Genomic DNA, 24302 nt, shown 5'->3' on the forward strand with positions numbered 1-24302 from the left:
TTGGAATTGTGAGGAATTTGGGCATGGGATGTATAATTTTCCTTGGCCCCATGGAGAGCTAGGGAGACCTAACTTGAATAGCAGGTGAAGAAACTAGTCATTGACCAATGCTTCTGCAAAGACTAAATGGAGCAAGACGACCTCCACGAGGAGTGGAAGGAGTTCCACCTTTTCCAAATCCAAATGTACATGTGGTAGAGGTGACAAATTCCGATGAGATGGACATGGAACAAATGGCATTAAGTGTGGTCGTGGAAAAGGTAAGGAGAAATAAGGATTCACATCACAAAGTGACCATGAACAAGGGAAGAAGGCAAAGTAGACCAGGAAAGGAAAGAGAACTTGACGTCGTATCAACCTCCAAGACTTTCCTCTTGGACATGGTACGGCTCCATACAACCTATTGGAAGAGATGAGAGGTAAGGGTCATGATATCTCATGGCCTCAATTTCTTGCATTGTGTCCACAAGTTAGGAGGGAGTTAACAAAGGCGGTTAGCACTAGGAGAAAGGTAAAAGAGAACGTTCCTATTGTGAAAACTGCACAAGATAAAATGAATGAGGATATTACACCTGTCTTAGATTTTTATATTAAAGGAAAATTGGTTAGGAAACGTCTAGTGGATGGGGGTGCACAAATTTTCATCATGACAAAAGGCCTCATGCAAAGATTAGGCATGTGCATCCATGAGACACCTGAAATCAAAGTCAAGATGGTAAACAAAAGCAAAGATAGGTGCTTGGGCATTTGTAAAAATGATTTTTTGGAGACCTTTGGAATTTAGAAGGCTATTTATTTCTGTGTTATGTCTACCAAAGAAAATGGTTACCCATTTATCCTAGGAAGATGATGGCTAATGAAAATGCGAGCTTTGCAGGATTGGAAAAGTGGAAAGCTGATTTGTAGAATGACAATCATAAGAAGGTTGTCTTTGACATGAAGGAGCAACGTCAAGAGGAGCTCCATGAAGAATCATCTCAGAGCAAGATGGAGGAAGACTAGACCAATAGCACTTCAAAAGAATAAAGTAGCGGCATCATTACTAAAGAGGAGTCTTCCATCAAAGTCATGGGAGTAAGGTTTAAGCCAAGCAACCAAGAGACCTCTTGCCCAGCCTTAGAAGAGGTAGGTCCTCAAGAGAACCAAGGTGTGCAAGATGAAGGGATGCTAGAAGGTATATTGTCAAAAACACTAACAGAGGAGTAAAGAGAGGCGTTGAAATGTGTGTTAGGAAAGTTTCCTAAGCTTTTTGCTAAAGACTACACAGATATACATGGAGAAGATGTTGTTCAACACAAGATCAAGTTAAAGCGAGAGGCCACACCTAAGGCTCCAAAGCTACAAAGGCTAGGAGTCATCAAGGAGCAGGCTTTACTCAAGGAGGTTAAAAAGCTTTTAGCAACAGGTTTCATTTATCCATTAGAAAATTCAAAGTGGGTCTCTCTCGTCATTGTCACTCCTAAGAAGAATGACAAGTGGAGGGTGTGTCTGGACTACTGGCCACTCAATGATGCAACCAAACGAGATCACTTTCCCCTCTCATTTCAAAATGCGATACTAAATGAGGTAGCTGGTCATGAGAAGTACAATGTGTGTGATGGATACTCATGCTACTTTCAAATAGGTATCACACTAGAGGATCAATTGAAAACAACCTTCATCACTCCTTGGGTCTGCTTTGCTTTTAGAGTCATGCCATTTGGCTTGACAAATGCTCCAGCAATGTTTCAATGTTTCATGACCATTGTGTTTCAGGCATTCTTTGGAAAGTCAATTAGGGTGTTCATTGATGATTTTTGCATTTATAGCTCAAAATTTTTGCATCTACAAAGGTAGAAGAAGTTTGAATAAGCTCTACAACATGGGAGGTCAGCTCAATCCCGACAAATGCCACATAGGTGAGGATGAAGTGATCTTGCTTGGTCACAAGGATTCCTATAAGGGCATTGAGGTGGATCCTTCAAAAGCAAAGGCTCTCATTGAGTTACCATCACCCAAAAGTCTCAAGGAGGTCATCTCATTCATTTAAAAGGTGAAGTATATTTCCCGCTTTATTCACCTAGCCTCATAGTTACTTCAACCCTTGCAAAAATTGACACAACAAGTCAAGTCTTTTTTTTCTGATGAGCTTGGAGAATATTTTTGTAACATTAAATTCATTCTATCAAAACTACCAACACTCATGCCTCCTGGTTGGGATTACACATTCTTTGTTAGCTCTAGTGTTCGGAAAGAAAAAATTGGTGATTTTTTTCTACAACAAGATCTCCACATTACCCGGATGCTGCCCATCTACTTTGCTAGTAGGGTCATGAAATGCATTGGAGAAAGGCTACACGGAAGCATCGCTCATTATGCTTTCTCTCATGTTTGTGGTGATAAAATTTAGATCCTACCTATTACCAAAACCTTTAGTAATTCTCACTACAAAAAATTGGTTTCCTTGGGTGTCATCTCAAATGAGCCTTAGTGCTAGAATTTCAAAGTGGATTATGGAATTGCAAGAGTTCCAATACTCCACAATTGGCAGGGTATAACTTATAGGGTGCATGAAAAGGAGATTAAGGTGCTTGAAGTAAAGTCCCTACCATTGATACCACCTAGAAGTATTCCTAATTCTTTTACCTTGTTCTTTGATATATATTTTTTATGAGCCACATGTAAAGCAGAGAGGGAGGTTGGTGTTGATCAACCCAAGTGGAGAGGTGGTCATGAAAGATAAGGTCAATCTACCGAGTTCAATTAGCAACAATGAAGCAGAGTACGACATGATACTTCATGGTTTGAAGATGTGCATTATCAAGGTATACAACGTCTCATGTGATAAAGGGGGATGCACTTCTCATTGTGAAGCAGATTTTAGGCATTTGGGCATGCAAGAATGAAAGCCTAAGGACAGAAGTTCATGCCATTAGTAGGTTGTTTAATCGCTTTGAAGAAGTGCAACTATATCATATTCCTAGGAAACAAAATGAAGATGGTTATTTACTTGCACAACAAGCAATTATATATGTTGAGAAAGAAGTGTAGGTCATCATGGTGGAAGCAATTCTCAAGCAACCAAGGTACCAGGGAATGGAGTCATTGGCTCCCATTATTGTATACATTTTGGAGGGAAAGTTTCCACAAGGCTTTACAAAGGCTCAAAAGACGAGGCTCATAAAGAAGGAAAATGTCTATCTCTTCCTAGAAGGCTCCCTCTATCAAAGAGGAAAGGATCAGGTGTGTAGAAGAGTACCAACAATGGAGAAAATTCCAACCATTCTAGAAGGTTTGAATGAGGAAGCTTGTGGTGGTCATTTTGCCCAAGAGTTAATTGGAATTTTTTTAAACTTGCGGGGTATGTTTGGCCAAGCTTGCATGTTGATGTTCAACATTGGTGCAGAAGTTGTCACAGTTGTCAGGTTAATGGAAATTAGAAGGTTAGTGCATGGTCCAAGGCAAATAGTGCTTGCAAACCCTTCAAAAAATGGGGCATTGATGCTATGGGTCCACTACCTAGAACAAAAAAAATGGTAAAATCTACATCCTAGTGGCAACAAACTATATGACTAGGTGGGTGGAAGCACAAAGTGTGGCAAAGGTAAATGAAAAGATAGTGAGTAAATTTGTCTACACTTACATTTGTTACAAATTTGGCACACCTTTGGAGATTGTTTCTGATAATGGTCCAAGATTTAGGAAGGGCTTTCTCATAGAAGTTTGTGAAGAGCTTCACATTTTACATCATCACAGTACACACTACTATCCCTAGTCAAATGGTTTGGTAGAAAAAGCCAATGGTGTCATTGCAGGAATTATCAGAAAGATAGATGGCAAAAAACAAGACAAAGTTGTGGGGAAACTTCTTGGATGGGGCATTGGGGAAATATCGAACCATATACATGTTGGGGTGTGGGCCAGGTGGCCGTGGGAAACCACCCTTGTACACTTAATTTCCCCTATTCAATATAGGGAGAGAAAGAGGAAGAGTTGACCACACCTTCTCCTTCTTCTCCACTAACCCACACAGTGGCTGCCTGTGCATCTCCCCCTTCCCCATTTCTCTTCTTCCCCTCTCTTGCACACACTCCGTACACGCACACGCACACTCATCAATTGGTATCAGAGCTCACGACATCCGACCCCGAGCCTCGGCTCACCGCAGACGTAACGACCCCTATCGGGTTTTGGAAAGCTTGGCAAGGTAGAGCTTGAAGCTCTGCAGAAAACAAAGCTTCTAAGGCTTGTAGGAAAGCAAGGAGAATCGGGCTTGCCGGCATCAGGTCAAGAGCAATTAGATCGGAGAGTAAATCAATTGGAATCGGGCTGACAGTGAGAGTAGCTTGGGGGGAAGCATAGTGACTTGGAGAATCGGGTCAGGATTTGGCTTGTAGTAGCACCAACTGTAGGTCGTTCCCGGCATTTCAATTTCTCAATCAGTGCAATTTTAACTGGGAACAAGAAGCAAAATCACTAAGAACTGGTCAGCTTGAGGGATCAAGCATGTAGAGCTTGGGACGTGCAGGAAATTGACCAAGCCAATTGAATAACGAACAGTGCAAAGACTTGAGCAAGCTCGAGCAGCAAGTAATCCACAGTAGCGCAAGTCTGTAGAGCTTCAAGTAGTGAAAATCTATAACGAGCAAAGTAAGGCTTGGAGATAGACAGAGAATTGGCAACTCTGCAAAGAAAAAGCAGATTTGGGTAGATTTGAAGCAAGCCGATCGGGCTGCAGTGAGCAGAACCAAAAATTGGGCAAGTTTTGCATTGTCCACATCCACATACATCGTGTGTACTAGCAAGCTGTAGGTAGCAACACCGAGCAGCGAGAAAGGGAAGTAGAATCGGGCAACGAGAGAGAGAAGCAAGGCAAGTAAAGGCAGCCAGGGAATCCGGAGAATTGAGAAAAGGGGAAATTGAAGCTGAGCTAAGCCAAGCAAATTCGGGCTGCAACGAGGCTTGAAGTAGGTTGAGAAGCAAGGCAGGAGATCTTGTTGTCACACACACACACACACACACACACACACACACACACACACACACACACACACACACACACACACACACACACACACACACACACACACACACACACACACACACACACACACACACACACACACACACACACACACACACACACACACACACACACACACACACACACACACACACACACACAGTGTGCAGCTGAGCCTTGCAGCGCGAGTCCGGGCAGTACCGAGTAGGCCCACACACCCGTCCTCATCTCGTCAATTCCTGCAGTATTCGGCAGTGCAGCAAGTAATTAAAAGATTTTTTTAAACTTTAAGCCCACATGTGTGCAAGATCTCGTTCCCACTGTTGAACCCCGAGTTCCTAACAAAGCGAACTTGACACCGTGCTTGCGAGCGAGCCCAAGCAACACATAGAGCGAGTGAGCGAGTGAGAAAGAGGGACCAGAGTCTCATCGTCGACATCAGCGATTCTCCGATTTCAACATCGACTTCTTCGACATCGTCACCCGACTTCGACGTCCACACTCCCGAATCCGACAAGTTGAGAGCAATCTTTACAGACCGAGCAAGATCTACGATTGATACCGATACGACTCGGTATTGGCCGCTCGAGCATTGGCGTTTTACGGCTACTTGGCTAGCCACTTCCTCCTGGCGGCGGAAGACGACATTGACATCAGTTTTCGACACTGATTCGACAATTTCCTAACGTTTCTCCTCCACGGCTTCGAGCACCGGCTATTGGCATCATTTTACGACACCATTTCTAGCGCACCGGCTCGGCATTACTTATTCATTGCGGCGGATCTCCGACATCCGACCCACACACCGGGCGTTTCCCCACACGAGCGCGTTCCCGCGATCAACGACCATGCTTGCGACATGCACGGGTGAGGTACCTCTATCATGGAGGAGTGACACCCGGCATCGGCACCGAGCACACCGATCGCCCTGTACTACACAGTTTACGGATACGACACCTTTGGCGGCTATTCGACTAGCATATTTCTGCCTGGCGGCAAAAATCGGCACATAGCGACACCGACACGCAGGTTACAGGCTACAGAGGGTTTTTTCAGCCCATTCATTCACACATTCTCCAGGTTACCAGACACAGCGCTTTGGCGATTTGGCAGTCATTTTGACAGCAGATTCTCTGCGGATACATGCGTTGACAGATGCATTTTGTTGTGAGCACACCTAGTGCTACTGAGCTCTTTTGAGAGTAGATATCCCTGCAGGGATCACTTTCACTGCATGCATCAGTTCTTGGCACCTGTTTGAGCGCGGTTTTACTCATGTACGTTGAGTTGCGGACACTGCCCACTGTACTACGTGTGGAGACATTTTTTGGCTATTATGGCAGTTTTTCCCGGCCGTTTCCGAGACTCGGAAGGGAAGAGCCCTTTCTGAGACTGTGGCTAGTCCATTTGTGTCTGCATTAGCCTTTTTTTTGGAGGGTCGATAGCGTGAGGTTTTCTTTGAGCTGGGGTGTGCTCGAATGTTGAGACACCTTCAGTGATACAGGTTGCTGGAGTTCCCCTTTACGGTACCCTCGCCATAGGATATGTATCTGGATGCTTATTTATGCTTTTGACGCCGAGTTGGCACTCACATAGCAGTTGTTTTGTGCAGTAGATACCCAGTTAGTGCAGTTGGCACATTTATATGCATTTTGAGTTGAGTTTTGACTCCTCATACAAAGGAAACTCTGCCGGATTTACTTCCCGCGAGTTGTGACTTCCATTGTTGGCACTTTTGAGTCTATTTCGGTTGAAATCTTACTCCCGCTACAAAGGTTACTCTGCCCAAATTTCTACAGCTTCTCGCCATAGTTTGGCACCTCTCAAACCCTCTTATCAACAATGGCTTCTTCTTCAGAAAAGGAGGAGTATTTCATTCGGAAGTTCGATGGCAGCAACTTCACCATGTGAAAAGAGCACATGAAAGATGTTTTGATAAACAAAGGCCTCTCAGAACCGTTGAAAGAGCGCGCAGAGGATGATGATTATACACAAGCTCAATGGGAGCTTTTGGATGCAAAAGCCATGGCTACGATACGTCTACATCTAGCCGAGTCAGTCTTCTTCACTATCATAGGGAAGAAAACAACCAAGGAACTTTGGGATAGCTTATGTTCAGCATGGGAGAGCAAAAGTGCATCCAACAAATTTTTTCTCATGAAAAAGCTTATGAAGTTCAACATGAAAGAAGGTAGCACAGTTTCCAGTCATTTAAATGAGTTCAACTCCTTGTTCAGTCAGCTGACATCTCAGGGCTTTAAGGAGTTTGACGATGAACTCAAGTCTATCTTCTTATTGTGCTCTCTACCCAGTTCATGGGATATCTTTTGCACAGCCATTAGCAATTTGGCTCCGAATGGCAAGTTAGAATTCAATGCTATCACAGATGCGTTGCTCAATGAAGAGATTCGTCGTAAATCTCTCGATAATGCTAGTCATGGAGATGCATATATGGCTGGCAGTTCAACAAAGCCAAGAGGCCGTGACAGGAACAAATACAAAAGCAAAAGTAGAGAGCGGAATCCTCGTAGTCCTAGCAGACACAGGAATCAAAGTAGAGATCGCAATGCCAAAAATGTCGAGTGTTACTATTGCCACAAGAAGGGTCCTTACAAAAAGGATTGTCGCAGATTCCTAAGAGATCAGAAAAACATGCAAAAGGATAATTCTGGCAAAGGCAAAAGTACAGTAAAGATTGAGGATCTCAACATTGTTGAGTCTCCCATGCCTACCACTGGAGTAGAGGATGCTCTTCCTCTAGTGATCCTCATTATGCCCACAAAGATTCATGCCGAGGTGACAACAGATGCCTCAGATGTTCTCATTTTCACTTCAGATCTCACCCCATATGCTTTGGTTGCACAGGATGAGGGTTATTCACAGAATTGGATCCTTGATTCTGGTGCAAGTTTTCATGTCACACCGCATAGAGCGTGGTTTTCCTCTTATGCATCCATGCATGGAATAGTCAAGCTTGGTGATTCCTATGGGCTTGACATTATTAGCATTGGTGATGTGAAACTTCAGATGCATAATGGCACTACTTTTGTGCTGCAGAATGTCAGACATATGCCCAAGATTATGAAAAGCTTTCTTTCTATAGGCCAATTGGATGATCTTGGCTACACTACAGTTTTTGGTAATCGATCTTGGATGATCCGCAAGAACAACCTTATCATGATGAAAGGCAATAAAAACGGATCCCTGTACTCTTTGTTTGTTTCGAGTTTCGACGAACACTCTATCTATGTTGCCGAGCTGCCATCTCCTGAGTTGTGGCATAGCCGGCTAGGGCATATTAGCCAAAAGGGAATGAAAACACTTCAGCGTTTTGGCTACTTACCTGTGTTAGATTACACGGAATTTCCATTGTGTGAGCATTGTCTATATGGCAAACATACTAGATTGGCATCTTTGCCATTGAATAAGAAACTAGGTGAACCTCTAGACTTGGTGCACAGTGATTTGTGTGGTCCAATGCCACATAAAACTCTAGGGGGGGCGAACTACTTTCTCACATTCATAGATGATTCTACCAGAAAGGTGTGGGTGTATCTCCTTAAGCGTAAGGAAGAAGTCTTTTCGACATTCCAAAAATTCCTCGCCATGGTTGAGAACCAATCAAGAACAAAGCTCAAAGCTTTTCGCACGGACAATGGTGGAGAATATGTCTCCACAGAGTTCAAGGATTTTTGCAATAGAAGAGGCATTCGACGGCAGTTTACTGCTCCATACACACCTGCACAAAATGGGATAGCTGAAAGAATGAATCGTATGATTCAAGAACGAGTTGTCTCTATGATGTCTATGGCGAAGCTCACTCCAGAGTTTTGGGGGGAAGCTGTTCTGATAGCAGTGCACATCATCAACAGGTCACCTAGTTCTCCTTTGAATTTCAAAATTCCAGAGGAATTATGGACTGGCAAAAGGCCAAGCTATGAGCATTTACGCGTATTTGGATGTGAGGCATATGCACATGTACCCAAAGAACTTCGTCGGAAGTTAGCTCCCAGATCACACAAATGCATCTTTATTGGCTATGGTGTAAACGGAGAGATGGGATATCGTCTCTTGCACCCAGAATCAAACAAAGTCATTTGTAGCTCACATGTGATTTTCAATGAATCAAAAATGCACAAGAACCCCATTAAAGATGTTGAGTACAGACGTGTTCGTTTTGAGGATGTAGCCTCCGAACCAACTCAGTTCAGTAGTGTTGCACCTACTCCTCAAGTGCTGCACCTACTCCTCAAGTGCAAGATACTACTATTGCTTCAGCGAGAGCAGAGTCCAGCAGTCACGCACTTAGACGCTCTGAGAGAGTATCACATGCGCCCTAGAGGTTTGAGCCGGGTATACACCACATTTTGGTCACTGATAGTGGAGAGCCAACCTGCTATAAAGAAGCTATACAAATGGAGGATAGCATTAAGTGGGAGCAGGCTATGCAATCAAAATACAATTTGATTGTGGCTAATGAGACATGGGATTTGGTTGAATTCTCAAAAGGCAAAAATGCTTTACCTTGCAAGTGGGTATACAAGAAGAAGTATACAACAGAAGATCCCGAGCCTAGATACAAGGCTCGTCTAGTTGCCAAGGGTTTCAAGCAGCAAAAAGGTGTGGATTTTGATGAGATTTTCTCTCCAGTAGTCAAGATGACTACACTTTGCACCGTGCTTGGCTTGGTTGCTATCCAGGACATGGAACTTGTCCAAATGGATGTGAACACAACATTTCTTCACAGGGAGCTAGATGAAGATGTCTACATGAAACAACCAGAGGGCTTCGTATGTGAAACCCAAAAACCAACGAGGACAAAATTGGTTTGTAGACTTAAAAAGGCACTCTATGGTGACGGGAGAAAAGCGAACCCCGAACCCCGACGGCCTCTAAAACACCGGGGACCGAATGGCGCGCCTCGAGCCTGTCATGGTAAAGCAAACAGGGGGCACCACCTAGCTTCAGCGGCTAGGATGCAAACAACACACCACCATAACAAAGTTTTCATCCAAGAGAGATGGATGCTTGGGAGCAATGATGAAGAGGAAAGGGAATGAGATCGAGAGAGAGAGAGAGAGAGAGAGAGAGAGAGAGAGAGAGAGAGAGAGAGAGAGAGAGAGAGAGAGAGAGAGAGAGAGGGAGGGGGTATAGCGGCTTAGTACTTAGGCACCACAAAAGGATGGCGAATCCGCACACCCTTCACACATACACAAGCTCACTCCAAACACAAGACTAGGTGGCGATTCTGCACACCTCACAAGGGAAAAACATTGTAAGAAAACATACTCACAAAACCTCAAGCTTTATTTAGAGAATAAGGCGATGAAATGGGGAGCATAGGGTAGGGGAATGAGAAGGGAGAGCGTGGTAGAGCACATGGCGGATAGGTGGGAGTTGATGGCAAAGACTCGCACGAGGGTTACGGCCATCATCCTTCATTTAGTTTCCCTTCATCTTCCATAGCCCAAGGGTGTAGAGGTCATGCTTAAGACCAGCATGGTGATTGCGGTGATGGTGATGGTGTGGGTGTGTGTGTGTGTGCACTAGGCACACACATTGCATAGTGTACTCTTTGGTGATGGTGTGTGTGTATTTAGTGTGATGGTGATCCCTCTTTATATAGGGGAGGAGGGGGGAGGAATTCTAGAATTTAGAAATGAAGAAATCATTATCTACATAGGCCATGTGACTGTGGGCCCCATATGTCTAGCTGTGTGTATATGTGCCAGAACAGCAGTCTCATGAGAGAGAGATGGGTTGATGAAAAAAAGTGAGAGGTGACATGGAGAATAAAGTAATTACAAGAGGGGAGAGAGGGGAGTGTGTTCAGAGGTGAATTTGTGTGCAGATGTGTGTGAACAAAAGAAAAATCAGGTAACCACCGGGTGGGGATGGGTCTGTGGGCACCTTTTTCAGTGAAACTGAGTGTGGGGGAGGTTATTTAGCTACAAGACAAGAGACATGGCACCCTTAGAGAGAGAGGGGGGTATTTGGGTCATGGGATATGATAGGAGAGAGAAAGAGGGGGTGGGGTATACTATTTTGGAAGATAGGGTAAGTTGCATGTGAGTTAGGGTGCATTATTGGTGAGTTATAACGCATTATTGATGAGAGGTGGGGTAGCTTGAGGGGAGAGAGAAAGGAGAAAGGACAAGGGGAAGAGAGAGGGGGTTGACCTTTTGAGTGGAGGAGAGGAAAAGGGGCACACAGCGGGGCAACAGTGAAGAAAAAAGGAGGCAAGGTGGGGATGGGCTACCCCGCAGGCATGAGGTGGCCTATTTTACCTTTCTTATATATTTACATAATCATACTTTATTTTTTTTCTTACTTTTTCCAATGCCTTTTATCACTCCCTCCCTAAGAGGGGGTTTTCATGGGGTGGGGACGAGAGAAGAGGGGTATGGGAGCTTGGCTTGTGAAAAGCCCCCATCATTAGCCCTCCCCTTTTGGCTAGAGGCATTCATGTCTCTAGCTCATCTGTTTGATCATTATCGTCGGAGGTGGCGGCTGATGGTGTGTCCTCATCTGGAATGTCAATTGGTGGAGCCTGGTCAAATCGAAGAAAATAAGGTTTAAGTCGCCAACCATTTACCCTGGTTTTATGAAGTTTTCCATCAGCCTCCATAAGCTGGTAGCTTCCATTGGCATACTTTTTCCTGATCATGAAAGGGCCTTCCCATCGGAGCAGGAGTTTCTTATCCTTGCGCGTGTCGAAGCGATTGTCGTAGCGGAGAACCAACATTCCTTTCTTCAATTATTTTTTCCGGAGATGCTCGTTAAAGCTAAGCCATCTATGCTCTGATTGTGCTGCATAATAATTTATTGCTTCTTCTCTGTCCAGCTGCAGTCTTTCCAAGTTGATGATGTGATCTCTCAAATGCATATTGGGCTGTTGAAGCTGGCTTGCCATTACTCTAAGACTTTGTAGTTGCACTTCAATGGGCAAGATTGATTCCTTACCAAATACTAGATGATACGGTGTGAATCCCAAGGATGTACGAAATGAAGTTCTGTAGGCCCATAAAGCTGGTAGTAGATACTTATCCCAGTCTCCAGGATGATTGTTTACCTGCTTGGTAATAATTTTAGAAACCATTCCATTTAGCTTTTCAACTAGGCCATTACATTGAGGGTAATATGGTGAAGAGTGCCTCCTTGTAATGCCCAGTTTTTGCATTAATTCTCCTACCAAGTCTGCTCTGAAACCTGGCCCTCTATCAGAGATGATCTATAAAGGTGTGCCAAACCTATAGCATATGTGCTCGTAGATAAATTTAGCTACCTCTACCGCTGTGATTCTAGTGGTGGCTGTAGCCTCTGCCCATCTAGTCATGTAGTCGACCCCCATGATAATGTAGAATTTTCCTGAGTTGGCCCTAGGTAATGGCCCAATGGCATCGATACCCCATTTTTCAAATGGGCCATATGAGAGAATAGGTGTCTGTGGTTCAGGCATAAGTGACCTAGTGCCGGCCTTTTGACACAACTTACACGTTTTGCACCAGTGGTGTACATCACGGTTGAGGCTAGGCCATATGAAGCCTGCCTGCAAGATTTTCCTACTTGTTATGTCTAGGGCAAAGTGACCACCACAAACCCCGTCATGACAACTAGCAATTACTCCCTCGATTTCCTGAGAGAGAGGGACCTTCCTGAGTATTTGGTCCTTACCCTTACAGTACAAACCGTCATTGATGAGTCGATACCTTGTGGCAAAAATTGCCCTGTTTCCAAAAATTGCATGATGTCAGGCAAGGCATCACTTCCTTGAAATAGAGGGAGCTTTAGTTTTATTGCTCCAACCACCACTTCCTATAGTCTTTCACTTTTGCTAGGGCATCCAATTCTGGCTTTTTGATGGGCATTCCCTGTTTCCAAAAAATGCATGATGTCAGGAAGGCATCACTTCCTTGAAATAGAGGGAGCTTTAGTTTTATTGCTCCAACCACCACTTCCTATAGTCTTTCACTTGCTAGGGCATCTGCTTCTTGTTTTGAGCCCTTTGGATATGGGTGTATTTGAACTTCTTCAACTTACCCAACAAGTTTTTACACCCACTTAAGTGAGTCCTTAAACTAGGATTTTTGCATGTCCATGCTCCATTTACTTGCCTTACCTGAAGTAGAGCATCCCCAAATACATTAAGGCGTTGTACACCTTGCGAGACGCACCATTGTAGACTCTGTGGTTAGTGCTGCATACTCAGCTCATTGTTAGAATGTGAATCTAACAATTGGCCCAAAAAATACTTTGTCCCTTTGTCATCAAAGACCACTATGCCTGCAGCTGCTTTGTCGGACGCTCGCTTGTAGGCTCCATCAAAGTAGAGAGAGTATGCTCCTTCTACCATCGGTGGTACTGGAGGTAATCGAACTTCTCCTTCATTAGATTGCTTCTCCTTCCCTTCAAAGACTTGGTAGGTCATGAGTCCCCCTAAACTTGCCCTTGTCGTGCTTTCTACCTGTACCGTGTAGTCAAACTCTTGTAGACGAACTAGCCATTTAGTAATTCTAGCAGACACGTCCATGTGTTGTACAACATAGGGAAATATTTCATCCGTGGTTAGAATCACAAATTTCTTAGGCAGAAAATATGAACTAAACTTTGTAGTTGCAAATCTAAGAGCTAGGACTAAGTGTTCCACATGGGTGAAACCTTTCTCTCCTGCTGTCATCATTTGACTAGAGAAGTAGATTGGCCTCATGAAAGATGTCATTGTATACTTTTGGAGTAGCACAGCCCCCAATGAGTCATCACCAACACTTGAGGTGACATAGAATTTTTCATCCCACTTAGGTGGTGAGATAGTTGGCAGAGTGGCTAAGACCTCCTTTACCTTGTTGTAGTGATGTTCGCTTTCCTCGTCCCAAGTGAAAGTTGATCTTTGAGTGAGTTGTTGCAGTGGTAGAACAAGTTGTGATAGTAGATGTATGAATCTACTTAAGTACCTCACCTTCTGTAGAAAAGAGACTAGTTGACGTGCGGTCGTTGGTGAAGGTAGGGCTATGAGTGCGGACACCTTACTTGGGTCGGCATTGATACCTTTTGCTGAAATTTCATGGCCTAGTAGAATGACTTTACTCTCCCCAATGTGGCATTTATCCACATTTAATTGCCCACCTAGGCTCTGCAACCTGGCCAAACCTTCAGTTACCTTTTCTAAATGTGAAATACGGGAGCTATATATACAAAAATCATCAATGAACACTCTTATGGATGTTCCAAAGAACGGTTGAAAAACATATGTGACATATCTTTGGAATGTGGCAGGTGCATTTGTGAGACCAAATGGCATAACCCTGTATGCAAAACAACCCCATGGCGTGATAAAAGTGGTTTTTAGCTGATCTTCCAAGGCTATGCGTATTTGAAAGTATCCTGAATAACCATCACAGACGGTATAGCATTCAAAACCCGCTACTTCATTCAGAATTTCATCCAAGAAAGGGAGAGGAAAGTGGTCTCTCTTTGTAGCTGCATTTAGTGGTTTGTAGTCAACACAGACCTCCACTTACCATTCTTTTAGGCGTCACCACTACGGGTGACACCCATTCTGAGTTTTCTACAGGATAGATGAATCCCGCCTCCAGCAGTTTCCTTACCTCGGCCAAGAGTGCCTTTTCTTGTATGACCCCCAGTCGTCGTAGCTTTTGCACAACTGGTTTTACCCCTTCCTTCAGCTTAATATGATGTTCCACCACTGTAATGCCTGTGATTCTTTCATAGTTGTCAATGAACAGGTTAGGAAATCCCATCAACATTTGCAAAAAACTATCTTTCTCCTCAAGTGTTAATTCCGTAGACAACATACCCTTCAACCTACTTCCTCCTAGGCCAGGTGATTTGCTCTCCTCTTCATTGGGTTGCCCTTTTGGTGATGGATCACCAGTTGTGCTTACCCTTTGTGGATCCTTCATAATGATACCCATCACATCAATGGAACTGTCACTTTCGTCGGTGGATGTGGTCTCCTCCTCAGAACTGGAAGATTCGCTAGTGGTTTCATCTGCCGATGTTTCCAGATTCATTTGCTTCTGCTTGCCAATCCTCATGTCGTAGTAGATTGTCTCCCCTTTCTTACCGGTCATGCGTAGAAGGCCAGTACCCCAGTCCTGTTTTGCCTTCATGGCCATCAACCATGGCCTTCCCAAAATTAGTGGATAGCCCTCCCCCTTAGTAGGCATTACAAAAACATCTACCTCTACCTCAGTGTTGAAAGCTTTGATTTTCACGGCACTTACCACACCCACACACTTTACTTTTGCGTTGTTTGCCATCTTTGCCTTGCATGGAGAAGGCCTGTCAACCTCGAGCCCTAATCGAAGCATCATAGCTTCGCTCATTACACAGATTTGTGCACCTCCATCAATGTAGGTGTTTCCAACCCTCTTTCCTTTTATGTTTACGTCGACAATTGGAAGGATGTCATCCATGTTGCATCCCGAAATTGCTCCGGCTACCTTTGTTTTGGAGCGTCTTGTACTTACCATTTTAGACCATTGTCGCCTTACTTTTGGTGCAAGATGTAGCAGTTGTGGCCATGTAATCTTCGGTCCTTGCTCTGCCACATCCAATGTTAGATCATAGGGCTTAGAACTTTCCCCTAGCTGGAAGTCGGTGATGCCCAATTTCCGTCGTGGCCTGGATGGCCTCTTGCTAGTTTCTCCTCTCATGCTTCTCTCATCATCTGATTGTGTAGCTTTCTCCCTCCTAGCTCTTTTCACAGTCATGGCTTCAAGTGGTTCTAAAAAGGTTACCTTCTCCTTACCCTTGTCCCTCTCCTTTGCTCTGGGTGGATCCACTACTACGGCTTTTCCTTTCTCTTCTAGCCTTATGATGTTTACAGGGCGATCAGGTGGTGGGGCTGGTGGAAGAGGTGGGATGGATGCTTGTAGTGGTGTCTGGGGTGGACGTAGAATTTGTGTTGGTGGGGGTGGTGCTCGGGGTGGGGGTGTTCTTTCTCTAGGGGGTGACAATTGGTTCCTCCTACCTCCTCTATTATAGTTTTGTCGTGGTTTGGGACAGTAGTACATACCGTGACCGTCTTCTCCGCAGTTGTAGCAATGATACTCCCTGTTTTGTCGTCGTGCTCTTCCAGGGTCTTGATCTCTTTCTTGACTCCTCCCTTGCTGTATTAAGTGGACAGACAAATTCTGCAGTTGGTCAGTAATATGGGCCAACATATCTTGTTGGTCATCTCTTACCCCAAGAGCCGGTGGTGGTGGTATGGTGGTTGTCGTAGTTGCTGGTCGACGCGATGTTCCTGCTTCTGTTGACTCGGTTTCTTTGGCTTTCATTCGCAGCTTCTTGTCCTTAAGGCGAGCAATCTCAACGGCTAACTCGTACGTAGCGGGAATCTACCTTTCACCTTCTCCTTGAGAAGCGGCCATAAGCCATGCGTGAACCGATCTTTTTTTAGGAAATCGGGTGCGGCTTCCCCCCTTGCCAGTGACTCAACCCACCGTTCCCACAAATCCACAAATTTGGACTCATAGGTGGCATATTCTAAAAGACCCTCCTGCTTCAAGTCTCTCAACTTGTCCCACAACTTTTCTGAAGTGGTACCTCCCCCAAAGCGCCTCTTAAAAGCGGTTTTTAAGGGTTCCCAGTCATCCTTGGTTGCTTGTGGAAGTGCATTGTACCATGATCTAGCTTCTAGCTTCATGAGATGCTTAAAGATTCTAACCCGGGATTCATCCGTATCTTTGTTGCTCACTACACATGCTACTTCAAAGTCATCTAGGAAGTCTGTTACCAAATCCTCCCCCTTCTTTCCTTTAAATGTTGGAAATGCTACACTTGCCATGATTACTGAGAGAGAGCTAGAAAGACACACTGCTTAACTTGCAAAAGTTTTTTTTTCTTTACAAGGAGGCGTGTATACCCTCTTATACTAGGACATAGATTCCAAACGGTACATTGCCTTGTACCAAAGGTAGGACAAATGGTTGATCTGATGCCAGAACCTCAAAAAATCGCTCCCCACCCAGCATGGTGTCAATACGTGCTGTAGTGAGCCTTCAAATCCAGTATTACCTTGATTGAGCGTACACGTGTTGGTATGTGTGATCTGCCTTGAGGTAGGTTGTACTGATTCATGTGAAGCTTAGAGGTGCTTAGTCACTGTCCAAGCTTGTGGGAGAGGGTGGTGTTCTTTCCTGAAACAAACTCAGTAGATCCCTAGTTTCTCTAGTGAGAGTGTGAGCCAATGATTCCGTTATCTGTGCTGCAGCATCAAGTGCGACTTGAAAACTGACTGTGATAATTACCTCAGTGACTTGAGTTACCCGATTCTCAAAGTAGAATAGTGTTGATTCTCTATTGTGTAGAGCTCCTTCCATTTTGTTGTTGTGGGTTGGTTGTAGGTTACGAACATGGTTTTGACCTTCTCCTTCTTATTCTTGGCACTCGGCCTATGTATATCCACTGGGTTTGACGTACTGGTTGACTCTCCCACTGCAAATCGATTACCGTTACGCCTGGCACTCGAGCTTCGATGGAGATGCGGAGTTCGTCTAGTTATGCTTGGAGCTCTTCTTCTTCTGTCGTCCAAGTAGCAAATCTTGCTAGCCATTCATCCATTCACAAAAGTTTAGGGTTTCAGTCTTGTAAACTGAAGGGTTTCATGAAAAGATCCTCAGTGGGGGGCACCAAATGACGGGAGCAAAGCGAACCCCGAACCCCGACGGCCTCTAAAACACCGGGGATAGAATGGCGCGCCTCGAGCCTGTCATGGTAAAGCAAACAGGGGGCACCACCTAGCTTCAGCGGCTAGGATGCAAACAACACACCACCATAACAAAGTTTTCATCCAAGAGAGATGGATGCTTGGGAGCAATGATGAAGAGGAAAGGGAATGAGATCGAGAGAGAGAGAGAGAGAGAGAGAGAGAGAGAGAGAGAGAGAGAGAGAGAGAGAGAGAGAGAGAGAGAGAGAGAGTGAGGGAGGGGGTATAGCGGCTTAGTACTTAGGAACCACAAAATGATGGCGAATCCGCACACCCTTCACACATACACAAGCTCACTCCAAACACAAGACTAGGTGGCGATTCTGCACACCTCACAAGGGAAAAACATTGTAAGAAAACATACTCACAAAACCTCAAGCTTTATTTAGAGAATAAGGCGATGAAATGGGGAGCATAGGGTAGGGGAATGAGAAGGGAGAGCGTGGTAGAGCACATGGCGGATAGGTGGGAGTTGATGGCAAAGACTCGCACGAGGGTTACGGCCATCATCCTTCATTTAGTTTCCCTTCATGCTTAAGACGAGCATGGTGATTGCGGTGATGGTGATGGTGTGGGTGTGTGTGTGTGCACTAGGCACACACAGTGCATAGTGTACTCTTTGGTGATGGTGTGTGTGTATTTAGTGTGATGGTGACCCCTCTTTATATAGGGGAGGAGGGGGGAGGAATTCTAGAATTTAGAAATGAAGAAATCATTATCTACATAGGCCATGTGACTGTGGGCCCCACTTGTTTGGCTGTGTGTATATGTGCCAGAACAGCAGTCTCATGAGAGAGAGACTAAGAGAGAAAGATGGGTTGATGAAAAAAAGTGAGAGGTGACATGGAGAATAAAGTAATTACAAGAGGGGAGAGAGGGGAGTGTGTTCAGAGGTGAATCTGTGTGCAGATGTGTGTGAACAAAAGAAAAATCAGGTAACCACTGGGTGGGGATGGGTCTGTGGGCACCTGTTTTAGTGAAACTGAGTGTGTGTGAGTGTGGGGGAGGTTATTTAGCTACAAGACAAGAGACATGGCTGTTACCATATACATGTGGTAGTGATGTGTGTGAACACACTAGGACCGCCGGGGCATTTTTTCCCTCTTTAGGAGGTTTTTTCCCCCGTGCATTGTATATACGCCCATCACTCTAGGGCTATCTATCTTTCCATTGCACACTAAGTAACACACTCTCTATTGTGTGCCTTGAGCTTCCTTCGTCTTCTCCAAGCTGTGTGTGTTTCTCTGCAACCCTAATTCCAACAATTGGTATCAGAGCGGGTCACGTTCTCCCGGGCTTAGTCGCCAGCTGCTCCAGCACACGCCTGCTCACTTTCTCCGATTTCAGTGAGCTTTGGCGAGCGTTCGCAGGTCGACAAATATTTTGGGAAAGCTCGAAGAGCTTGGTCTGCTCAGAATTTTGATTTGGGCTCATTTCGGCCTCCGTTTCCACTACAAGCAGTACTGCATAGGCTATTTCGTCATTTTGTGCAGATTTTCTGTCAGTGCCGTTTTCTGCATAACAGGTGCCTTATAGTCTTCTACGGTTTGTGCTATATAGCACAAGTTGTTCCCGCTCCATTTCTCCTATTTTCGGGCAGTTTTCACATCAGGTGCAGCATTTACCATGGCTGACAACAACAACACAGATGTGTTCAAGATGTTTGCTGCTGAGGACAGGTTGGATGGGGACAACTACCCTATGTGGGCTTATATGATGCAACATGTTCTTGTGTCAAAAGGTGTCTGGAACATTGTGCAGGGCATTGATGTACGTCCTGGTTCTGAAGATGTAGGCGATGTTGAGGATGTTGCAGGTCTTGCTGCAAGGATTGCAGCTGTTAGAGTTGTTTTGCCTACGGCAGAACAAGCTCGTTGGGATGTTAAGGATGCGCAGGCTCATGCATTGATTGCGTTGTCTGTGAAGCGCACCATTATTCCTCACATCCGTTCAGCAAAATCTGCAAAACAGGCTTGGGATATTCTAGCAGGTCTTTATGCAAGCCGCAATGAGGCTAAAATTGCTTTGCTGCGTAAAGAGCTAGAGTCGAAGATTATGCATGAGGAAGATGATATGGACACTTTCCTTGCTAGTGTCAAGGATATCAATGAGCAACTCATTTCTGCAGGTGAAGTCATTTCGGACAGTTCCCTTGTGCAGACTGTTCTTGATGCCTTACCAGATTCCTACCAGACTTTTGCTAGTACTTGGAGACTGATGACCCAAGGAAATCCTGAAGTTGTCAAGTTTGATGCATTATGCACATTGCTGTTGCAAGAGTCACTTTCTAGAAAAAAACAGGACTAGGCAGCGTGCAGTTGAACAGGCTTTTATTGCTTCTCAAAGAAAGGGTGGTAACAGTAATGCAGCCACTTCTTATGGTTCTGCTGCGAGTGGCAAAAATTCTGTTCCTAATGCTTCTGCTGGCAGCACTTCGTCTGGCAATTCTGGTGATAAGGGCAAAAAGAAGATGCGTTGCCATTATTGTAAAGCCAATGATCACTTGATCAAGTCGTGTCCTAAGTTGAAGGCCAAAGAGGCTAAGAAGAAAGAGGGTGGTTCCACTGCAAATGCTGGTTCCACTACAAATGCAGCCATTGTTGAGTCTTCTGTGAAAGGAGATTGTGATGCTGATGTTGATGCAGAATGGGCTTTTAGCGCAGAGTGCACTTACAATCCTGCTGTCCATGATGCATGCTTGTCAGTTGCTGCAGATTCACATGTGTGGTATTTCGACAGTGGTGCTACAAAGCACATTACCTCACATCGTGAATTGTTTACCTCTCTCGAGTCTGTCCCTCATGGGAATTCAGTCACTTGTGCCAACAACGCCTCTTATCCAGTTCAGGGAGTTGGAAAGATTGTGCTCACTGCTGCTAATGGCAGTTCCTTCACACTTGTTGATGCACTTTATGTACCTGGGATCAAGAAGAATCTCTTGTCTGTATCCGCACTTGCTAGACTTGGACTTGTAGTCAAATTTGTGGATGACAGATGTACAGTTCATGATCTCAGTTTTGGTGATGAAATTGTTGCATCTGGGCTTTTGTGCCGTGGGCTGTATAAGCTCACTTTGTATGACAAGTGTGGACAAAATTTTGCAAATGCTGTTGCAGATTCAAGGGCTATTTCAGATGCAAAACTTTGGCATGCACGTTTTGGTCATCTGAATTTTGCCAGTTTGCTGCGTTTGCAGAAATCTGATATGGTTGCTTCTTTGCCGCCTCTTGAAGCACCTGTCAAACATGTTTGTGAAGGCTGTATTCTGGGTAAAATGCAGCGTTCTAAGTTTCCAAAGGATGGTTCAGTTAGGGCCACATGCAGGTTGCAGCTTGTGCATAGTGATGTTTGTGGGCCCATGCAAACTCCGTCCTTGGGCAATTACCTGTACTTCGTGACTTTCATTGATGATTACTCCAGGCATGCATGGGTATTTCCGCTTAAAGCGAAGTCCGAAGTTTTTATGTGCTTCAAACAATTTTTGGCTATGGCTGAAAATGTCTCAAAATGTACTATGGGCACCCTCCGTTCCGATCGAGGGGGGAGTATATGTCTCATGAATTTAATGCATTTCTGGCTAGTCGTGGGATAAAACACCAATGTACAGTGCCTTATACACCTCAGCAAAATGGTGTTGCTGAGAGGAAAAACAGGTCACTAACGGAAATGGCACGATGTATGGTCAAAAGTCAAGCTTTGCCGCATTCTTTTTGGCTTGAGGCCATCATGTGTGCCACTTATGTACTTAACAGGTGTCCTACGAAAGCTTTGCAGTCTATTACTCCATATGAAGCATGGCATGATAGAAAGCCTTCTATTGAGCACATGCGTGTTTTTGGTTGTTTGGCATATGCTTTGGTGCCACAAGTGCAGCGCAGAAAATTGGATGATAAGGCTGTCAAATGTATTTTTGTTGGTTATAGTGCTGAAAGCAAAGGTTACAGGTTGTATCATCCGCAAACAAAACGTATTCTGGTTTCACGGGATGTAGTGTTTGTGGAAGATTCTGTTCAGCCCTTGCTGTCATGTACTAGAGACAATAATGTAAGCTCACAGGACATTTATGACACTTTGTTGCCTCTTTTCAGTGGTGGAAATACGAATGTAAGTTCCAATGAGGCAAATGTACAGCCTATGGGGGTTTCTGAAAATGTTTTAGAACAGCCTATTACTGATGCAGATGTACATGATGTACTTGATGAGGAAAGGGCTGAAAATGAGCAGGCTAGAGGTATGCCAAAATGGCTGGTGCACACTTTGCGTGACAGTAAATTGGATGCACCTTTATCTAGTCGTACTCGTTCAGGCTCTCGCCATGCATCTTATGCATCAGATTGTTATGCTTTGGCTGTGTCTAGTTTACATGATGTTGAGGAGCCTCTGTCTTTTGATGAAGCACAGAATTCAGAAAATTGGATTGCTGCCATGAAATCAGAATATGATGCACTTATAGAGAATGACACATGGACTTTATGTGATTTGCCTCCTGGCAAAAAGGCCATTGGTACGAAGTGGGTTTACAAGTTGAAACGCAAGCCGGATGGTGAGATCGATCGCCATAAGGCTCGACTTGTTGCAAAGGGTTATGCACAACAAAAAGGCATAGATTATGAAGAGACTTTTTCTCCCACTTGTCATATGACTACTGTACGTTTTCTATGTGCATTGGCAGCTCATTTTGGTTGGGATGTACATCAATCAGACATTGTTACTGCTTTCTTGAATGGTGACATATTTGAGGAAGTTTATGTAACGTAGCCTCGCGGTTTTGTCATAAAAGGACAAGAGGAAAAAGTGTGCAAATGTAAGAAGGCTTTGTATGGGTTGAAGAAATCTCTTCGTGCTTGGTATGAGAAAGCTGACACTCATTTGGTTAAACTAGGCTTTCGTAACAGTCCAACAGAAAGCACATTGTATGTAAAGCGTGAGGATGATGTATTTCTCATTGTGGTTCTTTATGTTGATGATTTGCTGATCACTGGACCAAATGAGAGACATATTGCTGAATTTAAGGCTGATTTGAATGCTACTTTCAAGATGAAAGATTTGGGGCTGTTGCATCATTACTTGGGTATACAGTTTAAGCAGTGTGATGGTGGTATTGCCTTCTGTCAGAAAAGTTACATAGAGACATTGCTATGTAAGTTTGGACTTGAGGATTGCAAACCTATTGCCACTCCCATGGAAACAGGTTTGAAGTTGAGTCTACATGATGCTGGCGATCTTGCTGATGTCACTCTTTACCAAACCGCTGTTGGCTGCCTCATTTATGTATGCAACACGAGGCCAGATATTCAGTTTGCAGTCTCGCAGGTCAGCAGATTTATGCATAACCCAGGGTCTAAGCATTGGCAGGCTGTCAAGAGGATTTTCCGCTACCTTAGTGGCACTTTACATCTTGGCTTGTTTTATCCCAAGGGGGGATCATTGCCGCCAGACTTACATGCTTTTTCGGACTCAGATTGGGCTGGTTGTTTTGACACGCGAGTGTCCACAAGTGGTTTTTGTTTCATGCTTGGCAGTTCATGTATATCACGGTTGAGCAAGAAGCAACCTACTGTGGCCACTTTAAGTTGTGAGGCTGAGTACAGGGCAGTCTTCACAGCTACGGTTGAGTGTGTATGGCTCAGACGCCTTATGTCTGACTTGGGTGTTGGACAGGACACTGCCAACACTATCTACACTGACAGTCAGAGCGCATTGGCAGTTGCGAGGAACCCAGTTTTTCATGCTCGCACAAAGCACATTGAGGTGCATTACCACTATGTCAGGGAGAGGCTCTCAGCAGGAGAGATCAGCTTGGCTTATGTGCCAACACAGGACAACCTTGCAGATCTTTTCACAAAGGCATTGTCTCGTGAGAAGCTTGAAGCTTTCCGCAAAGCTTTGGGCTTACTCCCCTTTGTGGACTGATCCTGTCCTCAGGGCATGGCACTTCCCTTTACTCATGTGCCAGCTCTCGTTCACCGCATCACTCCAGGGGGGATTTGTTACCATATACATGTGGTAGTGATGTGTGTGAACACACTAGGACCGCCGGGGCATTTTTTCCCTCTTTAGGAGGTTTTTTCCCCCGTGCATTGTATATACGCCCATCACTCTAGGGCTATCTATCTTTCCATTGCACACTAAGTAACACACTCTCTATTGTGTGCCTTGAGCTTCCTTCATCTTCTCCAAGCTGTGTGTGTTTCTCTGCAACCCTAATTCCAACAATGGCGCCCTTTAGAGAGAGAGGGGGGTATTTGGGTCATGGGATATGATAGGAGAGAGAAAGAGGGGGTGGGGTATACTATTTTGGAAGATAGGGTAAGTTGCATGTGAGTTAGGGTGCATTATTGGTGAGTTATAATGCATTATTGGTGAGAGGTGGGGTAGCTTGAGGGGAGAGAGAAAGGAGAAAGGACAAGGGGAAGAGAGAGGGGGTTGACCTTTTGAGTGGAGGAGAGGAAAAGGGGCACACGGCGAGGCAACAGTGAAGAAAAAAGGAGGCAAGGTGGGGATGGGCTACCCCGCAGGCATGAGGTGGCCTATTTTACCTTTCTTATATATTTACATAATCATACTTTA

The sequence above is a fragment of the Adiantum capillus-veneris genome, chromosome 4 (assembly GCF_014529385.1).
Source record: "Adiantum capillus-veneris isolate H3 chromosome 4, ASM1452938v2, whole genome shotgun sequence".
Lineage (NCBI taxonomy): Eukaryota > Viridiplantae > Streptophyta > Polypodiopsida > Polypodiales > Pteridaceae > Adiantum > Adiantum capillus-veneris.